Source organism: Girardinichthys multiradiatus, chromosome 4 (assembly GCF_021462225.1).
Source record: "Girardinichthys multiradiatus isolate DD_20200921_A chromosome 4, DD_fGirMul_XY1, whole genome shotgun sequence".
Taxonomy (NCBI): domain Eukaryota; kingdom Metazoa; phylum Chordata; class Actinopteri; order Cyprinodontiformes; family Goodeidae; genus Girardinichthys; species Girardinichthys multiradiatus.
Window position 1 is genome coordinate 20,080,783 of NC_061797.1, and position 8,687 is coordinate 20,089,469.

Below are 8,687 nucleotides of genomic sequence, written 5' to 3' on the forward strand. Positions count from 1 at the left end.
GTTTTATTTCCAAGGAGATGAGTTTCCTCCTTGTTGATTCAGTCGACTAAATGGTTCTTCATATTTTCCCCTCTTGGAGGGATGAGAAGTTTACCGTTTTTTTTCTTGAGTTGATCATGGACCCGTGACCCCCCCGCCCCTTGTTTTTCTTCAGACCTGACCCAACCAGTGGAGAGAAGAAATCAACGTCAAAGTAATTTCATTCTTTTTATATTAAATTGGATAGGTGCATTCAGAAGTCTGGGCTGGATGAGGCATAGTTAAGGTGATTTAGAATCACCAGTAGTTAATTCAAGATATCAACTTGTTGCATGCAAAACTGATTAAAGTGTTTCACGCTGAGCTGTGTTTTGATTTGCTGCGCAAGTGCTGCTGGATCATACGTGTTCATGTTTTGTCCGGCGGATCCCAAAATCAGCCAGGAGTTAGAAGTTGGACTTTTAAAAGTTTTTAATTCAAAGCAACTATGGTCTGGGCCTCGCCTGACCACTCCTTTGTTCCAGTTTTATTACTGGAGTTTTTCCACTGAGTTCCCGCCTCAGAGTTTTATGACTCATTGTTCGAGATTTGGGCCAATCAGCTGTACGGCTAAAGGGGCGTGGCCCCACCATTTTATCAGCTAATCGCTGCAATCGAGACATCAGCACGACAGGAGGACTTCTCTTTTCACTTAACCCAAATTGCACATTTTGTCGATAAAACTGCTGGTTTGATCTTGATTTTTCTTTTATTATTATTGTTAGGTAGTAATTTTTATTCACTTTGTGTAGAACAGTGCTTGTTAGTTAGGTGAAGGTTTTTGGACCAGAATAATGGTATATCAGGAATATTTGGCTTCAATAAATCTTCATATATATAATTAAGAGAAGCGTTTGCGTTAATTTCGTGCAAGAGTGATTTATCTGTCAAAACAAGGTCGAAGTTCCCCCACCTTCGGTGAAGTGGTTGTATAAACAGTGACATTTTGTGGTTTTGGTTAATAATTAATAACTATTAAAGAGCTTTTAGCCCGTAATCACAACTCCAGAGGACATTTCTGATTTCTATTCATAAGTAATGATTTTTGGTTAAGAAATAAAAGAAATTCAAATTATGATTTCAAATTATAATTATTGATGAATATTGATTTATCAATAATCATAATTCTTACATTCACCATGGAAATGACTATGAGCTTTTCATTTATTTTTATTTTTTTATCCATTTCGCTTTTTGCTTCATTTGTAACCTGAAGTTTCACTCCTGTGTCTTATACAACACAGTGGAGTCATTTCTAGGTAGTGGTAGTTGTATCCAACCTCAACCAGATTAAATTATCTGTCATTCAGAACCTGATGCTAATGCTTGTTCAGTCTCTGGTGCGCTCATCAGGGTTTGTGAATAATTAAGTTAAATCATTGGCTGATTACACAAAATATCAAGCTATAAATGGAATTATGAAGGCACCATTAACAGTAAACGTGATGTAAAGGAATCAGAAAGCCTAAGGCAAATGCTGTCCAATAAAACTCCAAAAATATCAAAAAAATACACATACTATTCTTAACATAAGCATGCTGATATGATGTCTAGAAATAAATTAAATGGTTGGGGCTGACTTATTTTGGTTTATTTTTAAACATCAGATATTCAAGTGATTAATCAAACAGTACATGTGTTATAGGCTTTACCCCTCCTAACAGCCCCCCTTTGACCCTGAACTGGCTTGAGCAGACGTGATAAATGGATGGATGACTGGACAATCTAACAGTTTAAGTCTTATTAAAAGTTCAATTTATAAACAATTAGGAACATAACAGTAATCAGAAAAGGAGCTAACCTCCAGCTGCTCCTTTGAGTTTCATCTCAAATGACGTAAGAAGTTTGATTTGTTTGACACTGAGCCGGGAACAACCAATCAAAGGCCACCAAATCATGCAAATGTTGATTATTATTGATTGATCGACTGATTAAGAGGTCAGCTTCCCAGAGGTCTTAAATAAGTAAATATGTTTTTTTAAACACTTGCAAAGGCCATCCCCATATAAATCAAAGTGTTTTTGTATAAAAAGCATTGCATGCAATCCAATACAATATCATCTGTAATATCTCCCAGGGCATTTACTTCTTTTAGTCTTTTAGGTTTCTGTTTCTCACTCAGACCCCATTTCATATTTTTATCAGCTGATAACCCAGCAGACCAGCTTAAATTATGACTTGCCATGCTAGCTATCAACTAGTAAGACTGTAAGAATGGTTTCTGAGGAGCTTCAAAGCTAATTGCCTTGGAAGTGAGAGGGGAAGTAAATTAGTGTCATGACAAGAAAAAAAACGGTTCCCAATTGCATTTGCTTTTTTGATGGCTTTGAGAATGTTTTTCAGACAGGGAAGCCAGAGTGGAACAGAACAAATGTTCAGCGGGAATCAGTCACAGCGACTGAATGTGCATAAAGTAGGAGGAGAGAACTCACAAAGACACAGTAGACAAAAAGAGCATCATCTGCATGTTTTAAAGACTGTATTTAAAGAATATAATAGCGAAAATGAATATTAGTCAGCTGTAAATGTATGAGAGTTTACCTGGGATCTCCACCATCAGCAATCCTATAGTTTTTGAGCCTTAATGGTTTGAGCAGGCACAGATTTGGATTTGGCTCTGAAATAAAAGCACTCTTTGAGAAGCCAAGACCTAAAACAAGAAAGAGAAAAGATTTTAAAGAACAGGGCTTTTCACAGATTACACTCAAATGATGGCAAGAGTTGAACAGCCCACAGCTGTTAAACCCAAGCTGTTTAACTTTACTATATGTTTCAACCCTTTACTCACGCAGAAGATAAATGTGCACAATATAACCTTAAATAGAGTTTTATTGGAGTCTTATATTTTTCAAGAAAATTATAAGAAATAAAAAAACCTTTTACAAAATGAATCATTTAATTTTAAAATAAATGGTACTCTTTAAATGTGTATGTTCCAGTGTGTAATTTTTAGAATGATTTAGAATTTCAATAATTTTCCTTACCTTATTCTGACAACCTAAAGAACAACCTTTAGACATGTCTGCAAATAGCTGAGGCTTATGCATCTTGTTCAAAACTCTAACCTTAGAGTATCCATTTAAATAAACAGAAGGACAATATGTTATATTTATAAACCCAAAGAAAGAAGTGGCTAACTAAATGAAACATGAAGGTCAGTAGAGAGGATGATGAGGGAACATGAACTGTCATGCCGTAGCTACCGCAATAACTATGACAGATTAAAGAGAAATTGCAGCTTGGCCAGCTACTATAACTCCGACCTCATACCACAAATCTGAGTCTTTGAGTTATTACATTCATAGAGGTCATAGTGAAAAATGGGTCAAAGCTGAATATGGAGGTTTCCTTTAGAAGCCTTGAACGCTCAACTTTTAGATCAGGAAATGATGCAAACAAGATTACACAGAGAGAAGCCTGGAACTCTCTGGCCTGTTAAATTAAATTGAATGGCAAATTGAGAGGAACATTTTGTATTCCAGATCAACAGATCACTGATATAAATATAAAATACTGGTCAAGCCAGGCAACGTAACACTTTTTTTTTTCAAAGAGATATTATAGCACATTTTCTAGATGCCAAAAAGGTACAAAATTAAGAACTTTAAAAGTGATGTTATAATTCAGATTTTTGGAAAACCATTATGCTACAGTTAATGAGAAACTAGCTCAACAACTTTTCTGTTAGAGTTATTATATTTATACCCACTTCTAGTGAAAATAAAATATTTAACTGAACAGCTGGTAAAAGCATTGATAGAAAGTCCTGATAGTTTCATCAAGTGTTAAAGCCTTAGTGAGGATCAATGAGCATACTGCTTGTGAGACAGCAATTCCCTTGACCAGAAGGCCATTTAGAGAACGATCTGATGACTTCAGTCCGTCTTGGTCCTTCTCAAAATTTGATCCACATGGGCACAACAGACACATCTGTATGGATTGCTCCTGCAAGCCAATCAAGGAACAAACACTCTGCCAATATTCCCTCCAGATGAGGCCTGAGCTCTCAACAGAGAGCTGAGATGAAAGACAGAAAGCAGAGAGGGATTGTTGATTAACCTCTGCAGTCTGCAGTAAATCTGTACACACAGGAGAAACCCAGGTGCTGGCATTGGACCCATCCATGTCCACCACAGTAATCTGAAAGGGATTCTTGTCAAGAGCAACTGTCTTTAAACATTGTGTTGAAATAGACTGTAGAACAGTTTGCTTCTCACCTGTTATTGCCTTCTATGTGGTACCTTGTAATGACTAAGACCTCACTTTCATAGTACTACTTCAGTGTAATGTAAAAGAACTGTGGGTGGGGTAGATGTTTTTGTTTGTTTCTTACTTGGGTAAGTTGAACAACTCATATTGTTCTACTTTAAACTTGAATATATACATATAGACCCACTCAGTAAGCTAGAATTAAAAATATTTTTATTTATTTATAAACTGAATTCATTATATAGATTCATTACAACAGACTGGGGTTTTCAAGTCTTTATTTATGTTTGTTATGATGATTTTCTGCTTACAGCTAATGAAAACATAACATTTAAGATTGCAATATTACATCCGACAAACAAATAAACATTTTTAGTACAGAAAGGTGGGCTTAATGAAAATTATGTTTAATACCTGCTTAAAGGCTGTAATTTCAAAAGGTACTTTTAATCTGACAAACAAACCTCATTGAAACACATTCTAATTTATAGAATTCATATGAATGTAGAAGAATGTTTTAAGTAAAACAAAGGTTTTAGGGCAGTGGTTTATGTAAAATATCACATATTTCAACAAAGGCTACTAAGGAATATATATACAAACAGGAAATGCAGGGAGAACCAATGAAAAACAAGACCAGGTACTTAGGAGAAACAAGAAACAGGTGCGAGCTAGGCTTACGTAAACAGAAGGAAACAAGGACCAGACCGGGTAAAATAAACAAAAACACAAACTCAAAAACACAGACACCAGTATTTAGATCATTTTAATATTAGTATTAGTTTCTCCCTATTATTTAATTCCTTTGTATTGAGTTTGTCTTTCTTGTGTCGTGCTCTTTGAATTTTGGTTTAGTCTCTCATACTGGTATTAATTCTTAGGTTTTCGTTAGTTAGATCTTATGTTTTCCATTCAGTTTTCCTTGTGCCCATTATTCAACCCCCCCTCAGTTCCCTGCCTAGATTATTCCCTCAGCAACCCTGCAATCTGTTGATTGTACTCACCTGGTTTATATGTTACTTTTCACTTTTTCTCAGTATTGAAGCTCCTTGGTTTTTCTCTCACCCCTGGATTCTATAGTTGCTGTCGCCCCAATTCTTTTGTGTTGTCATCGTGTGATGTGTGCTTACTCATTTTTAAATGCTTCATTCCACACTCTATTGTGCATCTGCTGATGTCCTGTTGCTATTTGGGTCTTCAAAAACCACCTTACATGACATTTGTATTCATTAACCTTACTTAATCTCTACTTTATTTGATTGGTTAAATTAAACAAACTAGTTTCTGTTGGGCCACAGAGTTTCTGGAAAATCTTAAAAGAAACTGCTCATGTTAGTTTTTCATGAAATATCCTAGGAAGAATAAACCTAAATGGGGAAGAAGAGTTCTGATGTCGACAAGGCTAATGATATGAAAAAGACATTACTGGACTTTGTGGTGAAAGGACATTGTAGACAGAAGGTAGCAGAAGAGAATCTGAACTTTAGTGGGTCAAGACTTCAACAAAACATCAAAAACAACTAGCATATTTTCCCTCTATAAATACAGAACAAACTAGGAGATTTTCACCAATACACTTGAGTAAACAACATAATTACTGGCCAGAAAATTCACCTCCGATCAAACTCTCATATGCAATAAACTCCAAAATAATTTCAGAATCTCCCTTATGCCCCTAGAAAAATAGAGACAGCTGACCATTAACTGGTAACATCAGTGGAAGGTTATTATTATTTTCTGGTTTGTAAAAGCAGTTACAGTAAGAACAAACAAGATAATAGAATAATCTAATATCCAAATGATAAGAAAGAAATAGTTTATGAATTCTTGTTGTGCGTTTTTGCGTTTTAATGCTATATACGTGCATGCATACATTAAGAAGATTAGGTAAGAGAGCATGACATGACATTTGTAAAAATGTGTACACTGATGTATGATAAATATAACAACATAAAGCAACACTTGCTTTTGTAGGCAGTCTACAGATTAGAAAATGATTATGGAAAGATAATATAAAAGAAGTATACCTTTCGCAGCCTTTACAGATGATAAGGAGCTGATTGACAAAAAAATTGGAAAAACTGTTTGGTTATAATGATTAATATTGTTATGTATATTTAGTCTCTTCCTTTAAACTTACCAGTTTCATGAAAGATTATCCTTTTCATGTATTAGCTCCATAATTGAAACCCTTTTTTTCCCAACCTGCTGGCATTTGAAATGCCTCCTGTCAAGTCACCTTTTGGCTGAATTAAAATAGAATTAGCTGTAATTGGGCTGGCTTTGGGGATGATATAATTTTATTTAATCCAAGGACTTTTGAATGCCTGAAAGACAGGACACAGATAAGTGCGATCCATTAAAATTCAAATGACAAGACTGTGACTGGGCATTACCAGACATAAGAGCTTTTAGACATTTACTTGCTGGGAAAGAAATTTTTCAGTGATTCTCCATGTGACAGTTCATTTCGAAAAGCTATCATTTTGAGATGCAAAAGGTACATGCTCAAGAGAAGGCACTGAACCACTTAATTGTATACTGGATGTTTTGTTTTTCAGGAAGAATGCATATGCAACTCTTTGAATAAAAAAACATTGTTTTCAGACATATTTTTTTGTTGAAAATGCAGTTATTTGGTAAAAGAAACTTCAACAAGCCACATTAATTAGGAATTGTGTCATCATTATATGATAATGATTTTGTGAACATAATTCCACAGTATAATTGCTATGTATTTTTTTTATGTTTTAGAAGTCTTCAAAGAGTGAGGAAAATCAAGACTAAATCATTTTTTTAAACACTCAGGGGATTATTATACCTTTAAAGAGCTGAGGTTGATGGTCAGTTATATCTCATGAACTCGAAACATTTTCATAGTTCAAATGAACTATCTCTTTACTTTCATATACTTTACTAACATCAAACTCATGAGTACTTACTCATCTTGCTTTTATTACTGGTTTTGCCTTCAGTCTTTAAAACCTCAATCTCTGAGCAGAACCAATGAAGAGGAGTCATGTTCTTTGCAGCATCAGCATCATCATCCTAATGATATGAGAGAACAGAAGGGGCTTTTTCTGACCTTGTGCTTCGTTTGTAATCTCCTTTGTGGAAATTACACTCTGACTTTATGAATATATTGTAATTAGGCATATGTATTCTAATAGGCACTAAGATATAGTTTCTGTCTAATCTCTCATTTATATGCAAAGAAGCACCAGTTAAAGAGCTTAGAATTTCTTCCGTCTTACTGAGTCCCTTTTCCCCTAATCAAGTTACTTTTTATTTGGCTTTTCTTAGGCTGCTATCTCTTTTTTCTTTTGAGTGAAAAGGGAGCATATTGCCATATAACACAAAGAACCCAGAGGTATGGCAACAGTTAAGACTTCAAGATTTATTTATGTATTCACGAAATCTAGACTGATAGGGCTGCAATTAAAATGGAATTAGAACTCTTAAAATAAAATAGTAACGATTGCAAATTTTTATTAAGTGCATTTTTTTATTTAGATAAATGAAATATAAATTTAATTATTTACTTGTGTTAGCCCCTGTAGAGAATAAACAAAGAAACCACAAAGAACACTACAATTACCTTACATAAAATAAAATAAAGCAAATAAAAGTACCGTAGGTGATTTCATAATTTTATTGTGAATTTAAAAAGCCCAAATATACAGTGTACCCCTGAACAGTGGCAATCCAGCTGACAATTTGCTTTGATCAGAGACTTTTGCAAGTCTAAAACAATTACATGTGTAACAAACTCAAAATAATTGGGTTGTTGAGAAAAGATACTGTTTTTAAAATTTGCATGGAGAGAATGTAATTAGTCAATTTAGTATAATTCTAAAGCACTTTGCTTAATGAATCTGTTATATGAAAAAATAAAAGAAAATAGTGTTTAAAGCAATTTTTCACACAACATATATTTTCCAGCACACAGCCATGGCAAACAGAAAGTATGCACTTTTCATTTTAGAGTTTTCTATTTTACAAGATGATACAATCTGGTACTTACCATGCTCTAAAATTGTTTAAATCTAACCTTAAGTTTACAAAAGCATACAACAAACTTAATACTGCTAGTATTAGTGGAATAATAAAAGCCAAAATGTAAAAGCTGAGCAACAATTAATGTGCATCCTAGCTTGTTCATCGGTTAACACACATAGCTACTCAGCCAATCACTTGGTGGCACCTCAATGCATATGGTAAAGACCACTTGCTGATGTTCTAACCAAACATCATGAATGGCATATTTATCAGAGCCAGACCAGTTGGTATGAGCATTTTAGAAATTGCTGAATAACTCAGATTTCCATGCCTAATCATCTTTCCGGTCTACAGGGAATAGTTTGATGAAGAGAAACTATCCAATGAGGAGCAGTTGCATGAAAGAAAATGCCACAGTCATGCCAGAGATAAGATTAGAATGAGTGGACTGGTTTAGGGTG

The 8,687-nt window shown here is 34.6% G+C and overlaps 1 long non-coding RNA gene across 1 annotated transcript; it reads right to left on the reverse strand.

The window, feature by feature from the left end:
- Positions 1-1,899: 1,899 nt before the first annotated feature.
- LOC124867316 lies at positions 1,900-8,230 on the reverse strand. Its single transcript, XR_007038012.1, has 2 exons — positions 5,232-8,230; positions 1,900-2,668 (listed from the first exon to the last, which is right to left on the reverse strand). It is a non-coding gene; the product is annotated as an uncharacterized LOC124867316 (long non-coding RNA).
- Positions 8,231-8,687: the final 457 nt, after the last annotated feature.